This window comes from Bos grunniens, chromosome 3, assembly GCF_055505025.1.
Source record: "Bos grunniens cultivar Pamir isolate PY7600 chromosome 3, Bosgru_T2T1.0, whole genome shotgun sequence".
In the NCBI taxonomy this organism is placed as follows: Eukaryota; Metazoa; Chordata; class Mammalia; order Artiodactyla; family Bovidae; genus Bos; species Bos grunniens.
Window position 1 is genome coordinate 17,191,137 of NC_141167.1, and position 17,942 is coordinate 17,209,078.

At 42.7% G+C, this 17,942-nt stretch overlaps 1 protein-coding gene across 5 annotated transcripts in view; it reads right to left on the reverse strand.

Moving 5' to 3' along the window:
• The window catches only part of HIVEP3 (HIVEP zinc finger 3), a 560,729-nt gene that overhangs the window by 432,408 nt on the left and 110,379 nt on the right, over positions 1-17,942 (reverse strand). For all 5 annotated transcript variants that reach the window (XR_015156914.1, XR_015156913.1, XM_086382277.1 and 2 more), the window contains one exon: positions 1,012-1,123. The gene's annotated coding sequence lies outside the window, so the exon portion shown is untranslated. The remainder of the gene's footprint in view (positions 1-1,011; positions 1,124-17,942) is intronic.

Below are 17,942 nucleotides of genomic sequence, written 5' to 3' on the forward strand. Positions count from 1 at the left end.
GCCGCTCACCCAGCAACCAGACCCCGAAGACCCTCCTGCCTGCATCCTCGACCCCCAAAGTTCAAGGGCGGGCTGAGCCAAAGAAATCATCCAGACCTGCGAACCTGCAACATGAACCAAAAAAGCCGCGATCAACCAAATCTAAGCCTGGCCCCCAGCGCCTCGCCACGACTTTCGTCCAAGTCTCGGCGAGTTCAGGTTGTCTGACACGCTCAGGAAAAGAGTCCTCCAGCAGCTCCTACCGTCTCAGCGGAAGCCACTTAGCACCAGCGGTGTTTCTAATTTTGAAGGATGGTAAAATGTGGGACACAACTGGGAGAGAGGGTACTTGCTTTGCTATCGGTAAGGCAAGACTCCCCAACAGAGGAAGACTTTGGGTTTGCTTTGGTTTTCTTGGGGTGGGCACGAGGTTGTGATTTTGCTTTGGGAACATTTGCAGAGGGGCGCTAGGATTTCAGGGAGCTGGAGATCTCCCATCTGCCTGGGCACCTAGCATCCTCCGATCGGATTTCATTTTCGGCGACAGAGAGGGCTCGCGGGGGGCTGGGGATTGGGGGTTGCTGAACAATCCTGGAGCCGCAGCCAGGGCAGCTGAAGAAACTGCAGGTTCTGCGGCGGACTAGGCATCCGCCGGACCACTGAGGTTCACAGCAGAGCCGGCCGCCAGTGCGCGGGTGCAGCCGGGCCGCCAGGAGCTGCGAGCGCGCGGCGCGCACAGGGTTACAGCCGCCGCCGCCGCCGTGATTGACGCGCGGGGGTCACTTGAGGCTCCCGCCGCTCCCCCGGCACCCGACCGGGCAGCCCGCTCAGCCCACCGAGGGCAACGCAGGCCCCGCAGCCGCCCACCCGGTCGTTCCCCGCGCCTCTGCCCGCGGACACCTCGCCCAAGAAGGGCCACGACAACATGGAATCGCAGCTCGCTATTTCACTTGCCCGTGGCGGCCGCCGGCAAAAAACAATAAATAAAATGCGAGGCAACCATCAGCCGAATAAAAATCCAGAGTCCCCTACCTTCGGCCTTGGGATGGCACACTGGTCCTGTGTTCTCTGACCCACGGATCCAGCCCCTTCTTCATGAATTATTCCGGTCAGTCAGGATTTTGTGCATTTTTTTCCTGAACACCTGTTTCAAGTAAGGGGTAAAGACCTTATTGAAAGAATTGTCCTTAAAAAATAAGCTGTGCACACATATGTCCATCCAGGCATGCATGCGTGTTTGTATACACACATATGCACACGAAATATACATGTACATTGAAGCACCAAACTAGGCAGTTGGATAATGGGAGAGTCGGCTGGTTGTGAGCATGCTCGCGCCGGGAACAGATCCACCCTCTGTTATTCCTCTGAATAAATATAAATCACGATCAGAAACCCAAACAGCAGCATCCCTCTTGAATTCCTGCTGCTGAAAAACACAGAATAAACGCAGCCCAGAGACACGGCATCTAATCAGCAGCTGTTTTCTGAATCCAGAGCCAACCCCTGCCTACCCTGTCTTTTCCACTATGAGTTCAGACCTTTTTTGAAAGGGGTTTTAACCTTTTAAAGATACAGTACACCAATTATCACTTCTGAATAGCTGTCACTCCAAGAGCAGGAAGCCAGTCCCATGCCTAAAGCCACAGGGCAGGCTTGCACGCAGAGATAATGATTCCATTCATCGGTGCCTTTTTACAAACATACAAACATATATACATACACACACAGAGAACTAGCAAAGGCAAGCCATAAAACTAGACACATAGTTGTTGCAGTGAGGAGTTCCTCAGTGACTAATCATGTTATGTAAACACTACCATCCTTCACTTCGGAACACACACGTTCATGGGGTGAGACAGTTCCAGGGACACTTGTCAGCATGAGTGTCACCCCTCAGAAGCCCCTACCTGCTGGGAAAGGACCAGGAAGCCTGGCAGGGCAGCTGAAGGAAGTGGGGGGCCCTGCCAGCTCAAAATTAACCACAGGGCACTGCCACGTCCTCAAATTAAAGAAACCTCTAGCACTACTTATAATGTAATCTAGAACCAGATCTTGTTCCAACACACATTTTTTTTTTCCAACCAGAATCTGAAATCAGAACCACAACCTGAACCTCCACCATCTCTAAGATCCAGATGTAAGTCCTTCTTCAAGATTTTGTTAACAAGAGGGTTTTGTTTGGTTGTTGGGTTTTTGTTTCTTTTTTTTTTTTCACCAGGGCTAGATTAAGATGAAGATAGAAAAATGGGTGCTGGGGATTGAGGATAAACAACCCCCACCCTGCCCTAATTCTTTTTTTTTTTTTTTAATTAAGTACTTTAGCCACCCAGGTGGTGTTTATTAATCCAGTTTTGCTTTGGCTTTTAAAGAAGCAGCACTGAGAAGAAACCAAAACTCCCCACCTCATGTATGTTTGGAAGGAAGGAAAATGCCTTTTACAGTTTCTTTTTCACCCCAAGAACCCCAGGGCTTCAGAATGGCGCTGGCTGTTGGTCCCTTGGTTCCCGCCCAGCAGCAACAACACTAGTAGCTTACCTGAAAAGCCACCCCGATGTCCCCACAGCCACTCCTGGCCAGTCCCTCTGGCCCTGGCCTCAGAGCCCACCCTCCCTGGGCAAAGCACTAAAACCAATGCACTGTCACCCTCTCACCTCATCACAGCCACTGCCTGCACTGCCTGCTCCCAGACACACACGCACGCGCGCACACACACACACACACACTCCCTTCCCTCCCAGCTTCCAGGGCTCTTTAGCAGAAAATTATCATATTTCATGTGTCATCACCCAAGCTAGCTGGGCCTTTCACTGATTGGCTGGGCACCCGCAGCCGGAAATGTCAACAGCCACACAGCTTGGAACTGACTCTCCCGCGGCCACCCCAGACCTGAGCCCAGGAGGCTCCGTGACAAGGCGAAGACCTCCCACCGGGAGCCTGTCACTCTTCTCCCTGATCTGCCTCAGGCCCTCTCCTCCCTGCTGGTCTCCCTACACCCCCCTGGGGGAGGGGACCTCCAGGGGATGTGGATCCAGTCTCTCCAGCCAGGCTAGGAGCTGAACTGCCTCCAACTGCAGGGAGGAAGGGAGCCACTGAAATTCCTGTTCTTCCCAGCAGGAAGATGTCTCCATTTGGTTTTAAAAATTTAGAGAAAGTGTTCCTGATAAAAAACTATCTCTCCTCACACTGAAAAAGAAAACTTATCAGTAAGGCTTGGTGAAAACAAGATTGTTTATCCTCAGCAGTTTATCTGTTGCTGCTCTTTATCCCACACCTAATATCACATGCACTAAGGTATCATAACCATAATATCCCAAGGGAAACCGGAAGACAATTTAGTCCATCCTCTTCCCTTAAATAGAACAGCTCTTAACCCTACAGGAAAACTCACCAGAAAAAGAGGCTCCCTAACTTGGCTACCCAATGCTTTGTGATGCCACACAAGTGTTTCAGAGTTAACTGGTCTTTGTAGTGACCAACCTGAGTCATTTTGACTGTAAGTGAAGCATAGTCTCTCCGGCTGTATCTTTAGCAGGTTCAGTGTGACTCACCATTTCAGTCTCACCTCACTGTGTTCTCCTGGTTAAATTAAACCCCATCTCTCTGGACTGTGGTGTAAAAGTTGTTTCTCAAACCTTTAATTATGCTGCTTTGTTCTTTAGACTTCAGAGACAAGCCTCCCAGAGCTGATGTAGTTCAAAGCTTATTCCATTAAGCCATGCATGTGATGCTTCACTCGTGTTGGCTGTTTCTACTCTGGAGTTTTGGGTTTGGGGGAGAGAAAATTGGGCTCAGACATTTACGCCTTCCTTCTCTCCAAAAACAAAACAAAACAAAACCCCACATGTACATGACTGAAACAATAGTGGCTGTGCTGGGACCCAGAGAAAGACGCCATCAACAAAGCCAACATTTTGAAGAATATGGGGAAGATATGAAGTGGATGAGACATCTGTTAGGAAAGGCTGATTAGTGCTGATAAGTCCACGCATGATTCTGCCTAGGCCCCTTAAGAAGAAAGTACACAGACTTCCAGAAAAGGGTCCTGGAAAACCCCAAGCTCAGAGGATCAAAGGTCACATGAGGGTCACAGGCATCAGCTCAGAGGCAAATGAAAGGACGTTAGGAACTAGGAAGATTCTCTCCACACAGAACAGCAATTATTCCCTAACATCTTTGGAAAGTGGGAAGTTTGTCCCTAATATAGGAAAAAGTCAAAGTCTCAATAGGGATAGCACCCCATTTTATTTAGGTATCCCACACATACACACGCACATACACACACACACACACACACACACACACACACACAAAGATGAAGAAGACAGAAAAAACAAAAGAAGAAAAATCTTTATAATCAAATAAGACACAAGTCATAACAGAGAAATCCAGAACAGCCTATATTAGTCTAATAGAAGTACTGGAAGGAGATGACATCATTAAGAAAGGGGAAAAGCAACAATCAAGGGAGAAATAGAAGAACATTTCCTCGAGCTGATGAGACTGGAGGCCTTAGATCATATGGGTCTGAGTGCTGAGTAGCAGGATTACTGAAAGAATACACAATTCTAGATGCAGTCTCTGACTCCAAGAACAAAGGGAAACAACTACAGGCTTCCTGATAGAGGAGAAAAATCAGGTTGCTTAGAAGGAAAGAAAATCAGGCTGACAGCATACCTCACATCTGCAACACGAGGCTAAAAGACAGTGGCACGATTTTTATAAAATTCTCAGGAAATCTTATTGAAACTCAAGAATTCAACCATCTGCCAAATTATAATTTCTCTCACATGTGATGACAAAAGAAAGGCATGTTCAAAGACACAGAAATATCTTTATTCACTTTAAAAAAAAGATTACTTGAAGATCTGTTCCAGACAATGGAAAAAATAAGCCAGAATAATAAACTCAAGAAAAAAGATATATAAGAAAATGTAATGAATAAAGCCAATAAAATGTATGGTTGAGTACAAATACAATTGATCATGTGGTAGTAAAGTTTAATTTACTTGTTAACATAAGATAGGTAGAAAGAGAGGACTAGAGAAAAAAATCAAGAAGTCTGGAATTAAATTTCCATATGATTTCATCCAAAATACTGGAAAATCTCAATGGAGATGGGTAAGTAAAATCACTAGAATAAAAAAATAGGGTGGGAGGATCATTATGGAAGGCAATCACAACTCCATTTATCATCACCTCTCTTCCCAAGACCACATTAAAATGTAATAAAGAATTTTTTAAGTTCAAATACACAACGAGAAAGAAAACAGTAGAAGAGCCATTAGCCAAGAAAACTGAAAAAGAAGAATAGAGAGGAACTGAATTTATCAGCTATGAGTATCTACTTAAATGCTACAATAAATAAAATAATATAGCACAATTGCAGAAACCTAAAAATGGATGATGGAATTGAATAAAGTTAAGAAACAGCTTCAAGTATAGTGTTTGCTATGTGATAGGTGATAAAAACTGAATTTCAAATCAATGGGAGGAAAAAATGTATTGCCCAATAAACAGTGTCAGTGTGGTGTTCGGTATTGCTTCTAACTCATATCTTATACAAAATATATTCTATTTCCACACATACACACACACAAAATACTGCAAGGAAAAACAGGTGCTACGACTGACCAATAAATCATGGAATGTTATAAAGTTGCTGGGTTTTTTTTCCCTAATAGTGGAAAGAATAGAAAAATAGTGGTTATTCAGTCTATTTAAATACCATTGTGGTAGGTTACATAACGGCCCCCCAGAGACATTCACTTATGGAAACTGAATATCACCTTATATGGCGAAGATGTGTCTAATTGGAGACTCTTGAGATGGGAAGTTTATCCTGGATTATCTGCTGCTACTGCTGCTAAGTCACTTCAGTCGTGTCCAACTTTATGCAACCCCATAGATGGCAGCCCACCAGGCTCCCCTGTCCCTGGGATTCTCCAGGCAAGAACACTGAGTGGGTTGCCATTTCCTTCTCCAATGCATGAAAGTGAAAAGTGAAAGTGAAGTCGCTCAGTCGTATCCAACTCCTTAGCAACCCCATGGACTGCAGCCCACCAGGCTCCTCCATCCATTGGATTTTCCAGGCAAGAGTACTGGAGTGGGGTGCCATTGCCTGGGAAGGTACTAAATATAATCAGAGTAACCTTATAAGATGTGGGCTGAAAAAGGAAACAATAATCAAAACAAAAAGACAACCTACAGATGGGGAAGAAATGTTTGCAAATGTCATGACCAATAAGCGATTAGTCTCTAAAATGTACAAACAGTTTATGACACTTAACAGCATCAAAACAGCCCACTCAAAAAATGGGCAGAACTGAATAGAAATTTCTCCAACGAGGACATATAAATGGCCAAAGACACAAAAGATGTTCAACATTGCTAATTACTAGAGAAACGCAAATCAAAACTACAATGAGATTATCACCTCACACCAGTCAGAACGGCTATCATCAAAAAATCCACAACAAGAGCTGGAGAACATGTGGAGAGAAGGGAATCCTCCTGCACTGTTGGTACAGCCACTATTGAGAACAGTATGGAGGTTCCTTAAAAAACTAAAACCAGACCTACCATATGACAATTCAATCCCACTCCCGAGCATATATCCAGAAAAAAAAACATGATCAGAAAGGATACATGCACCCCAATATTCACTGCAGCACTCTTTACAATAGCCGAGACATGAAAGCAACTTAAGTGTCCATCAACAGAGGAATGGATAAAGAAGATGTGGTACATATATACAATGGGCTATTACTCAACCATTAAAAAGAATGAAATAATGCCAACTGCAGCAACATGGATGCACCTACAGAGTGTCATACTGTAATGAAGTAAGTCAGGAAGAGAAGGAAAAATATCATATGACATTCCTTATATATGGAATCTAAAAAGAAATGACAAAATGAACCTACTTACAAAACAGAAAAGAGACCCACAGACTTAGAAAACGAGCTTATGGTTTCTGGCTAGGGAGGATAGTTAGGGAGTTTGGGATGGACATGTCCACACTGCTGTATTCAAAATGGATAAGCAAAAAGGGCCTCCTGTACAGCACATGGAACTCTGCTCTATGTTATGTGACAGTCTGGATGGGAGGGGGGTTTGAGAGAGAATGGATACACGTTTATGTATGGCTGAGTTTCTTTACTGAAACTACCACAACATTGTTAATTGGCTATACTTCACTATAACGTGGCTTCCCCGGTGGCTCAGACGGTAAAGAAGTCACCTGCAATGCGGGAGACCCGGATTCGATTCCTGGGTTGGGAAGACCCCCTGGAGGAGGGTATGGCAACCTACTCCAGCATTCTTGCCTGGAGAATCCCCATGGACAGAGGAGTCTGGTGGGCTACAGTCCATGGGGTCGCAAAGAGGCAGACAGGACTGAGTGACTAAGTGCACACACGCACAACACAACATAAAAAGTTTAAAGTTTGAAAACATAAATAAAGCACATGAATAATAAAAAAAGGAAAGGAAAACAGAGAGGGAGGCAGAAGGCAGAGAGGAGAAGGAAATGTGACCACAGAGGCCAAGATTGGCATGATGCAGCTACAGACCAAGGAAACCAGAAGCACCAGAAGCTGAAAGAGGCAAGGAACAGATCCTCCCTTAGAGGCTCTGGAGGAAGCACAGCCCTGCTGACACCTTGATCTTAGCCCAGTGAAACTGATTGCATATTTCTGGACTCCAGAATTCTAAGGAAATAAAATATTGTTTTAAGCCCCAAAGTCTGTGGTCATTTGTTATAGAAGCCATAATAAACTAATACTGGTGATTAGTATCCACCATTAGTATCCACCATCCACCAAAAACATCATCCACCATGATGAGAGACAGTACTTCCTAGGGATTACAATAATTATGATTACCAGCAACAATACTTACTGTGTGCCTGGCACTGTTAAATTATATACAGATCTAATCTCATTTAATTCACATGCAAGGTGGCAATAGAGAGTTGAAGTTAATATGGCTCCACCACGTAGTAGCATGTATGCCCGGGCAAGCTGTATAAACTTCTAAAGCTGCTTTGTCTCATCCATAAAGTAGAGGTGGTACCTAACTGTCGGGGTTGTTGAGGATAAAGTGAAACTATCTATGTAAAGGGCTTAGAACACTGCCTGGCAATAAAGACTCCACAAATAATAATTAATAATGGGAAAGTTCTTCCTTATGCCAGGCAGCAGTCTGTCTCCCAGAGCATCTCTCATTGATTCTAGTTCTTCCCTTTGGATACTTATAGAACAAAAGTCTCTCCAAACCACCTGACTGTCAATCAAATATCTAAAGCCCATGATCATCTCATTAAGAGTCTCAGCTTTGGGAACTTCTCTGGTGGTCTACACTCCCACTGCAGGGGGCCCATGTTCGGTCCACTGGATCCCACATGCCACAACTAACAGACCTCACATGCAACAACAAAGACTGAAGATCCTGTGTGCCAAAACTAAGTTCTGGTACAGCTAAATAAATAAATTTTTTTAAAAAAATTTTTAAAAAGTCTCAGCTTCTCCAGACTGAAAGTAACCAATGCCTTCAATCACCGCTTTTGTGAATGCATCATAGCTCCTTTCTCATCCTGACCACCTCCTCTGGACATATTCTTGCATATCTTTAGATAAGATCCCAGACTTATCACCATTCTTGTTCTAGAACAGCAGTTGGGAAACTAGCCCTCAATGCAGGTTATATTTTTTAATAGTCTATGAGCTAAGAATGGTTTTTACATTTCTTAAGAATTGAAAAAAAAAAAAAAAAAAAAGAATTTTCAATATGAACTATATATGGCCTGCAAAGTTGAAAATATTGTGTGGCCTTTTTCAGAAAAAGTTTACCAATTCCTGTTCTAGAAGATCCTATACTTCTATCAATGCAATGTAAGATTACCCAAGACATTTGTGCAAACAAAAAAGCCTTTTGCACTCTTGTATCATACCAACTTAACTGTAAGGCTGCTAATTATTCAATCAGTACCCATTCTCTCTCCCCTTCTTACCTAGTAATAAAAATCTTAGCTAGGAATATGGCTACCAGTTTAATACTACATTTCCCAGTCTCCCTTGTCACAAGGTGCGGCCAGGAGGCAAAGTTCTAGCCAATGGGATGTAACCAGACATGACCAGTGTAATTTTCCAGTCCTGCTCTTAAAGGGGAGGCTCATGCCCTTCCCATTCCCCTTTCCCATTGGGTGGAATGTGGATCTGACAGTCCTGTGATGAATTAGCAGAGCAACAACACAGAAGGATCAAGGGTCTCTGGTGCTGCCATTTTACCCAATACTGCTTATTCTCAGTCTGAGAGAGAAATAAACTTGTAGTTTACTTAAGCCATTGTTATTTTAGATCTTTGTGACAGCAAGCGAATCTATGCCCTAACCAATACAACTATCAATTTTAACTCCCGAGTGTTTTATATATTTGTGGCCGCTAAGACACACATCTCCTCCACTCTCCAATCATGCAGTTAATTTTCTGGACACCATCGCAAGATGTTGCATCGACCTTGTAAGAATCGGTGTATCATTTTACCCTGACATCTGGGACCCAATTCTGTCATCCAAAGTAGCTACTGTCCTTTCTAATTTCATGTCATTTTTCAAGAAGCACTTTAGGTGTGGCACTCTAACTAAACACAGTGCTTATCAAAGTACATGATAAATGTTAAGTATAATGTAATGGAGAAGAGTGTGACCTCAGTTTGTGGGGGAAGAAAATAACAGATTAAACTAAGGTCAAATGAAGGAGAAGGTGTGGAGGATGGAGACAAGCAGCTATGAGGAGTTTACTGTGTTCCAGGCACTCTTCTGTGAACTTCCTCAGTGTTCAGTTCAGTTCAGTCTCTCGGTTGTGTTCGACTCTTTCAGACCCCATGAGAAACACTGAGCTGGAGTTGGTGATGGACAGGGAGGCCTGGTGTGCTGCGTTTCATGGGGTAGCAAAGAGTCGGATACGACTGAGTGACTGAACTGAACCGCAGCACACCAGGCCTCCCTGTCCATCACCAACTCCCAGAGTTCACCCAGACTCATGTCCATTGAGTTGGTGATGCCATCCAACCATCTCATCCTCTGTTGTCCCCTTCTCCTCCTGCCCTCAATCTTTCTCACCATCAGAGTCTTTTCTAATCAGTCAGCTCTTTGCAACAGGTGGCCAAAGTATTGGAGTTTCAGCTTCAACATCAGTCCTTCCAATGAACACCCAGGACTGACCTCCTTTAGAATGGACTGGTTGGATCTCCTTGGAGTCCAAGGGACTCTCAAGAGTCTTCTCCAACACCACAGTTCAAAAGCATCAATTCTTTAGCACTCAGCTTTCTTCACAGTCCAACTCTCACATCCATACATGACCACTGGAAAAACCATAGCCTTGACTAGACAGACCTTTGTTGGCAAAGTAATGTCTCTGCTTTTTAATATGCTGTCTACGTTGGTCATAACTTTCCTGCCAAGGAGTAAGCATCTTTTAATTTCATGGCTGCAATCACCATCTGCCATGATTTTGGAGCCCCCCAAAAATAAAGTCAGCCACTGTTTCCACTGTTTCCCCATCTATTTGCCATGAAGTGATGGGACCAGATGCCATGATCTTAGTTTTCTGAATGTTGAGCTTTAAGCCAACCTTTTCACTCTCCTCTTTCACTTTCATCAAGAGGCTCTTTAGTTCTTCCTCACTTTCTGCCATAAGGGTGGTGTCATCTGTATATCTGAGGTTATTGATATTTCTCCCAGCAATCTTGATTCCAGCTTGTGCTTCTTCCAGCCCAGCGTTTCTCATGATGTACTCTGCATATAAGTTAAATAAGCAGGGTGACAATATACAGCCTTGATGTACTCCTTTTCCTATTTGGAACCAGTCTGTTGCTTCCTAACCTGCATATAGGTTTCTCAAGGGGCAGGTCAGGTGGTCTGGTATTCCCATCTCTTTCAGAATTGTCCACAGTTTATTGTGATCCACATAGTCAAAGGCTTTGGCTTTGGCATAGTAAATAAAATACAAATCGACGTTTTTCTGGAACTCTCTTGCTTTTTCAATGATCCAGCATTATCTCATTTATTAAATATTTCACTCATTCATTCATTCACTCATTCATTTTTAAAGCACTAATTTTAATTTTTTGAAACAGTAACTACTAATACCCCAGTTGGGGCAGAAAACTATTACCCATAAACACTGATGAAAACAGAGCCCATCCAAAGCTCTCTTTATCTAAGACCATGGGCACCCACCCTCTTTGGACACCTGAAGAGTTTATTGCTGGCTTTCCTTGCAAGATTTAGAGTCAAAGATAAAAATATCCCAAGCACCAAACTCAGGAACTGCTCAGTGTAGAACAGTGGACAGTATTTTCAGAAACCTCTGCCATTTTAAGACAGGTGAGAAGTAAGTACATGTTGGCCTTCTACAAAGCAGGATGGCAGAAAGAGTGTGTAGGCTCTGAGTAATGTCAGACTATACGGATTCAAACCCTCTGGGTTTGAGCCAACTGCTTAATCCTTTCCTGCCTCAGGTTTCCTTATCTGCAAAATGGGGACATGTTATTCTTACCAAACCATCTCCAAGGCAGATTTCCACCCCCTTTTTTGCAGATGATGAATATGATCATGAGTATGTCCTTGTCCGAAAGTAATCATCCAGTAAAATGTCAGCATGAGGCTTAAACCTTAGGTCTTTTTGATTCCCACCTCATGCCCATATGATCAAAGAGAAAGATAGAAAATAAAGTTACTGAATCATGCTGAAAAAGATGACCTGCCCACCAGAGGGAAGGTCAGAAAACTCTTAATGTGGTACTTGAGATGAGAGACAACTGAGGATAATGAGGTTTTCTTCTAACTTCCTTCAGAGCTTCCATCACTTAGGGTGGAACAACACCCTAGAATGGTGTTTAAAAAACAGAGTGCTGGCTCAAGACCCAATCCTTTTTGACAGTCATTCACCCTGTCTTGGATCTTGGTAGGGTGGTTTCCAATACATAAAAAACCAGCCAAGGTCAATGTGTATCTCCTTTCTTGCTTCTGGTTACCTAAAAGTGCATTTTTCAGAATCTAAAGGCACACACAGGCAAAACAAACAAAACCTTAGGGCACTGGTTCTTAACCTTTCTTTTACCTCTTACACCTAAGATATGAGAGGCACCATCTGGGACTTCAGTAACCAGGGAAGAAGATCGGAAAAGTTTCTAGTGCGAAAGGAGTGTAGTATAACACAAAACAAACTTCTCAGACCTGGTGAGACCCTACTGTGGGCAGCCAGTGACGTGGCATCCAGGTGCCCCAAATGGGTACTCTGAGTGCCAACTCGCACTGAGACAGACCTCACAGCTCCCATTCCATGTGACCACCTGGCTTCTGTTTGCATATCCTGGCAACATCAACTCTACATGTGTGTACAGGGTACAGGGTTGGGGAAAGGCTGTCTTTCAGCAACTCACAGCCCGCCTAAGAATGCCGCAAGAACAAACAAGGGAAAGCCATAATAAAAAGCAAGTCAGAATCTACAACCCCACTTTGAAACTTTGGAAATGGTCTTGCTACTCCTTAACACTGTCACCCACTAATTTTAGCATCCTTCAGGTGAGCTATCTACAACACTGACTATGGTTCTAATGGGATTTTCTATTCCCCTTATCCCTCTATACTTAATTGGAATTCTTCTGTAAGGAAGAGTTGTCCTTTCTACCTATAAAATAAAAGCTCATCCAACTTTTATTTTTATCAAATATGGACTCATGGATAGTTATTTTATTCTCCGAGTTATGACCAAATTTTAAAATTTTATTTCAGCTAAAATTGTCTCAACTTTGGCCATTGGGAGCTGTTTTATGTTGGTTCCTGTATTTGACACAATCCTGCTGTGGTTTTTTTGCTGTTGATTAGCACCACAAGATGCTCCACAATCATCTTGTATTTTCCCTGCTCAGTCCTGGAGTTTATTTTTCCAAGAAGAAACTTGGATATCCTCTTCTTGGATAATGGCATTTAGAAACCGAGACTTGAGCACTGAGTGTGCTCACTGCTACCAGAATGCATTGTTTCTAGGCCATATTAGTGGTTGTCAGTCTGGCTAGAGGTTTATTAATTTCATTTATCTTTTCAAAGAACCAGCTTTTGGTTTGATTAATAATTCTGAATTGCTTTTCTGTTTTCAATTCATTGATTGCTGAACTTATTTTTATTATTTCCCTCCTTCTGATGGCTTTAGTTTTAATTTTTTCTTATTTCTCTAGTGTTGCTTTTTTTAAGACAGATATTTCTATTACTAATTGGAGACCTCTCTTCTTTTCTAATATAAATCATTTAACACTATCATTTCCCACCTAAGCACTGTTCAGCTGCATCTCACAAATTTGACAAGTTATATTTTCTTTTCATTCAGTTCAAAATATTTTTAATTATTCTTCTTTGATACATAGGATATTTAGACCGATGTTGTTTGTTTTTCATATATTGGGGGATTTTCCAGACATATTTCTATTTTGATTTCTGGTTTAATTCCACTATGGTTCATGAACAAACTTTCTGAAATTACTATTCTTTTAAAGTTGTTAAGGTCTGTTTCATGACCCAAAATATAGTATCCCATGGTGAATATTCCATGTGCACTCCAGAAAGATGTGTTGTTGGGTAGTGTTATATGTCAATTAGGTCAAGTTGCTTGATGATGCTGTCCAGATCAATAGGCTTTTATTGATATTCTTCCCATTTATGCCATAATTAGCTAAGGAAAAAAGCACTGAAGTTTTCATGTTTAACTGTGAACTTGTCTAACTTGCTTTTCGATTCTATCAGCGTTTGCATTATGTGCTTCAGAACTCTGTTGTAAAGTACATGCATATTTAGGGTTCCTACTTCTTGGAAAATTGGGGCCTTTACAATAATTTAATGTCCCTCTTTATCCCTGAGAATAGTCCTTGTTCTGGAGTTTACTTTGTCTGATATTACCGGAACAACTCCAGCTTTATCTTAGTTAGCCCTTTTCCATCCTCTTACTTTTAACCTGTCTTTATATTTGAAGTGAGTTTCTTATAGACAGTGTATAGTTTGTTCTTGCCTTTTTTATCCAATTTGACAATCCCTGTCTTCTAACAAGTGTGTTTAGACCATTCATACTCAATGATTTTTATATGGTTGGATAAAAACCTATTTTGTTGTTTCTTTCTTTCTTTTATCTGTTCTTTCTTCTTTTCTTTTTCTGCATTCTTTCATTTGGCTGGTTTAAGGGTAGAATAAGGGAGGAAACACTGCCTGTTGTTCTGATTAAGACTTAGTCTTAGACAAGCACTACATCACTGAGCCTTCTCAGTGATCCCACCCTTTCTCTGGGTTACTTCTGAATCCAGCATTTATACCTGCTCTTTTTCCAGGGGTCAAGAGTTGTTTTCCTGTGCCCTTGCTCCAGAAATGACAGGATTTCATCTGTACCCTAAGGGTAATAGTGTCCATCCCCTTACACACACACACACACACACATGCACACACACACACACCACAATTTAAGGCTTTTGTTCACAGGAAAGAAGGGTCCAGGCAGTTTTCTTTCCCTCCCACAGCAGCTTTGCTCCCTGTGCAGCACAAGGGAGACTTTCTGTAGATGTTCCAAATCATTTCAGGGAGCTCATGGTGGGATTCATGGGAAAATGCCTATAAGAAGGTATGCCCCCCTTTATTTGTGACCCCTAGATTCATCTTCTCTTGCCAGTGTGCATTCAGCCAGACTCCACCTACTCAACCCTAGTTGAATTCTTACAAGGGTCTAGCTGCTTCTTGCCCAGGTAAATCAGGGCTTATGTTTTATTTTTCCCTGCAGATACCTGTCTCTTCCTAAATTCTGGTTTCCCAGCAACCTCAATACTTCAATATGTTCAAGAAAGGATATGAATCTGCTGTTGGTCCATTTTTTTCGCATTGTAAGTTTGGAAGTAATTCTCTTTCTAGCTCTCTACATCTTTGAGTATAAACCATAATCCATAGGGTCGCTGAGGGTCGGACACAACTGAGCGACTTCACTTTCACTTTTCACTTTCATGCATTGGAGAAGGAAATGGCAACCCACTCCAGTGTTCTAGCCTGGAGAATCCCAGGGACGGGGGAGCCTGGTGGGCTGCCGTCTATGGGGTTGCACAGAGTCAGACACGACTGAAGCGACTTAGCAGCAGCAATGGAACAATACAATTAGAGATCACTTATGACAAGCCAGAGATAATACAAGATTTTTCTCATTTCATCATCACAAAACTCAATGAAAGAAATGGAACTCGGAGGGATTAAGAAAGTTGTCCAATACACAGGGCTAGTATGTGCTAGAACCAGAATTCAAACCCAGGTCATACTTAAAAGATCTTGCTTTTAGCTTGAGTGAGACTGCCTTAGAATGATACTAGTTAAGATTTTGTGTGGCCCACTGAGTATTTCCTTCTCAACGAAAAGTTTGGAAGACGTCCACCCTAGCATAAAAACACAAAAGCAGCAGAAATGCCATACAGGCTAACAGCAGTTGTCCAATCAGAAAGTTACTCTGTTTCAGAATGGTAATAAGGGATCAGTTTTTGAGAGAGGATGACAACTGACCTTTATGCGGTTAGTTTGAAAGGAGGGTACAACTGTCCTCCACATTTTTCGAATTTCTCCCTGGCCACCTCTTTATTCACGTGTGTGTGTGTATTGAATATTCTTCTCTTCCACATGACACTGCATTACAATGCTGTCATCAGTAATTTACTTTACAGTCTTCTTGAAATTATATTTATCTATCTCAACCACAACTATCTCTTAAGAATAAAGAGCTCAAAAACAAATAAAATACACAAAAATTTTAACTAAAAATCAATTGGTTCATTCAACAATAAAAATAAAGAATAAAGTGGCTTCCCTGGTGGTCCAGTGGCTAAGAATCCCTCTTGCACGGCAAGGGACACCCTTTCAATCCCTGATCTAGGAAGATCCCACATGCTGCAGAGCAAATAAGCCCGTGCTCCACAACTACTGAGCCCACACGCCGCAACTACCGAAGCCTGCGTGCCTAGAGCCTGTGCTCTGCAACCAGAAAAGCCGCCACAACAAAGCCTGAACAGCTCAAACAAGTGTAGCCCCTGCTGACCTCTGGAGAAAGCCTGGATGCAACAACGAAGTCCACCACAGTCAAAAAATAAAATAAATAGATTATTTTTTAATGTATAAAAAAATAAAGAATAAAGAACTCTTTATGAGACATCTACCATCCAAAGCCTTTGACTGTGTAGATCACAATAAACTGTGGAAAATTCTTCAAGAGATGGGAATACCAGACCGCCTGACCTGCCTCTTGAGAAATTTGTATGCAGGTCAAGAAGCAACAGTTAGAACTGGACATGGAACAACAGACTGGTTCCAAATAGGAAAAGGAGTACATCAAGGCTGTATATTGTCACCCTGCTTATTTAAATTCTATGCAGAGTACATCATGAGAAACGCTGGACTGGAAGAAACACAAGCTGGAATCAAGATTGCCGGGAGAAATATCAATAACCTCAGATATGCAGATGACACCACCCTTATGGCAGAAAGTGAAAAGGAACTAAAGAGCCTCTTGATGAAAGTGAAAGAGGAGAGTGAAAAAGTTGGCTTAAAGCTCAACATTCAGAAAACGAAGATCATGGCATCTGGTCCCACCACTTCATGAGAAATAGATGGGGAAACAGTGGAAACAGTGTCAGACTTTATTTTTTGGGCTCCAAAATCACTGCAGATGGTGACTGCAGCCATGAAATTAAAAGATGCTTACTCCTTGGAAGAAAAGTTATGACCAACCTAGATAGCATATTCAAAAGCAAAGACATGACTTTGCCAACAAAGTTTCGTCTAGTCAAGGCTATGGTTTTTCCTGTGGTCATGTATGGATGTGAGAGTTGGACTGTGAAGAAGGCTGAGCACCGAAGAATTGATGCTTTTGAACTGTGGTGTTGGAGAAGACTCTTGAGAGGCCCTTGGACTGCAAGGAGATCCAACCAGTCCATTCTGAAGGAGATCAGCCCTGGGATTTCTTTGGAAGGAATGATGTTAAAGCTGAAACTCCAGTATTTTGGCCACCTCATGCAAAGCGTTGACTCATTGGAAAAGTCTCTGATGCTGGGAGGGATTGGGGGCAGGAGGAAAAGGGGATGACAGAGGATGAGATGGCTGGATGGCATCGCTGACTCGATGGACGTGAGTCTGGGTGAACTCTGGGAGTTGGTGATGGACAGGGAGGCCTGACATGCTGCGATTCATGGGGTCGCAAAGAGTCGGATACAACTGAGCGACTGAATTGAACAGAACCATCTCTAATGAGGAGGCATAACATGACATCCTAAACTTATCTTAGATATATGGAGTACAGCAACAGCACAGAAATGAGTTAGTTACAAAGATAATAATGCAAACAGCCACTACTAAATCTTCAGCTGGAAGAAGCAAGCTCCACACATCTTTACCTAACAAGCTTGTGTAAAACAAGATAGTAAGTGAAATACAAAAAAAAAAAAAAAAAACAGTAAGAAGTAGTGACAATCACCAGACAAGGAAAGAAGAGTTCCTAAAAAACAAAGAGCAGTAGCCATCTGGGGGATTTCACCCACGAAGGAGAACCTCACCAGGTAGCCCTGCCGGAATCTCTGAGTGACAACACGAAGCAGGAACTGGCTCTTCCTGACCTTTCACAAAGACACACGTGGAAAATGAGGCTTCCCAGGTGGTGCTGGTTGTAAAGCGTCTGCTTGCCAGTTCAGGAGATGTAAGAGACACAGGTTGGATCCCTCAGTTGGGAAGATCCTCTGGAGAAGGGCATGGCAACCCACTCCAGTATTCTTGCCTGGAGAATCCCATGGACAGAGGAGCCTGGAGGGCTACAGTCTGTAGGACTGCAAAGAATCAGACATGACTAAAAGAATCAGACATGACTGAAGCGAATTTGCATGCATGCATGCATGGAAAA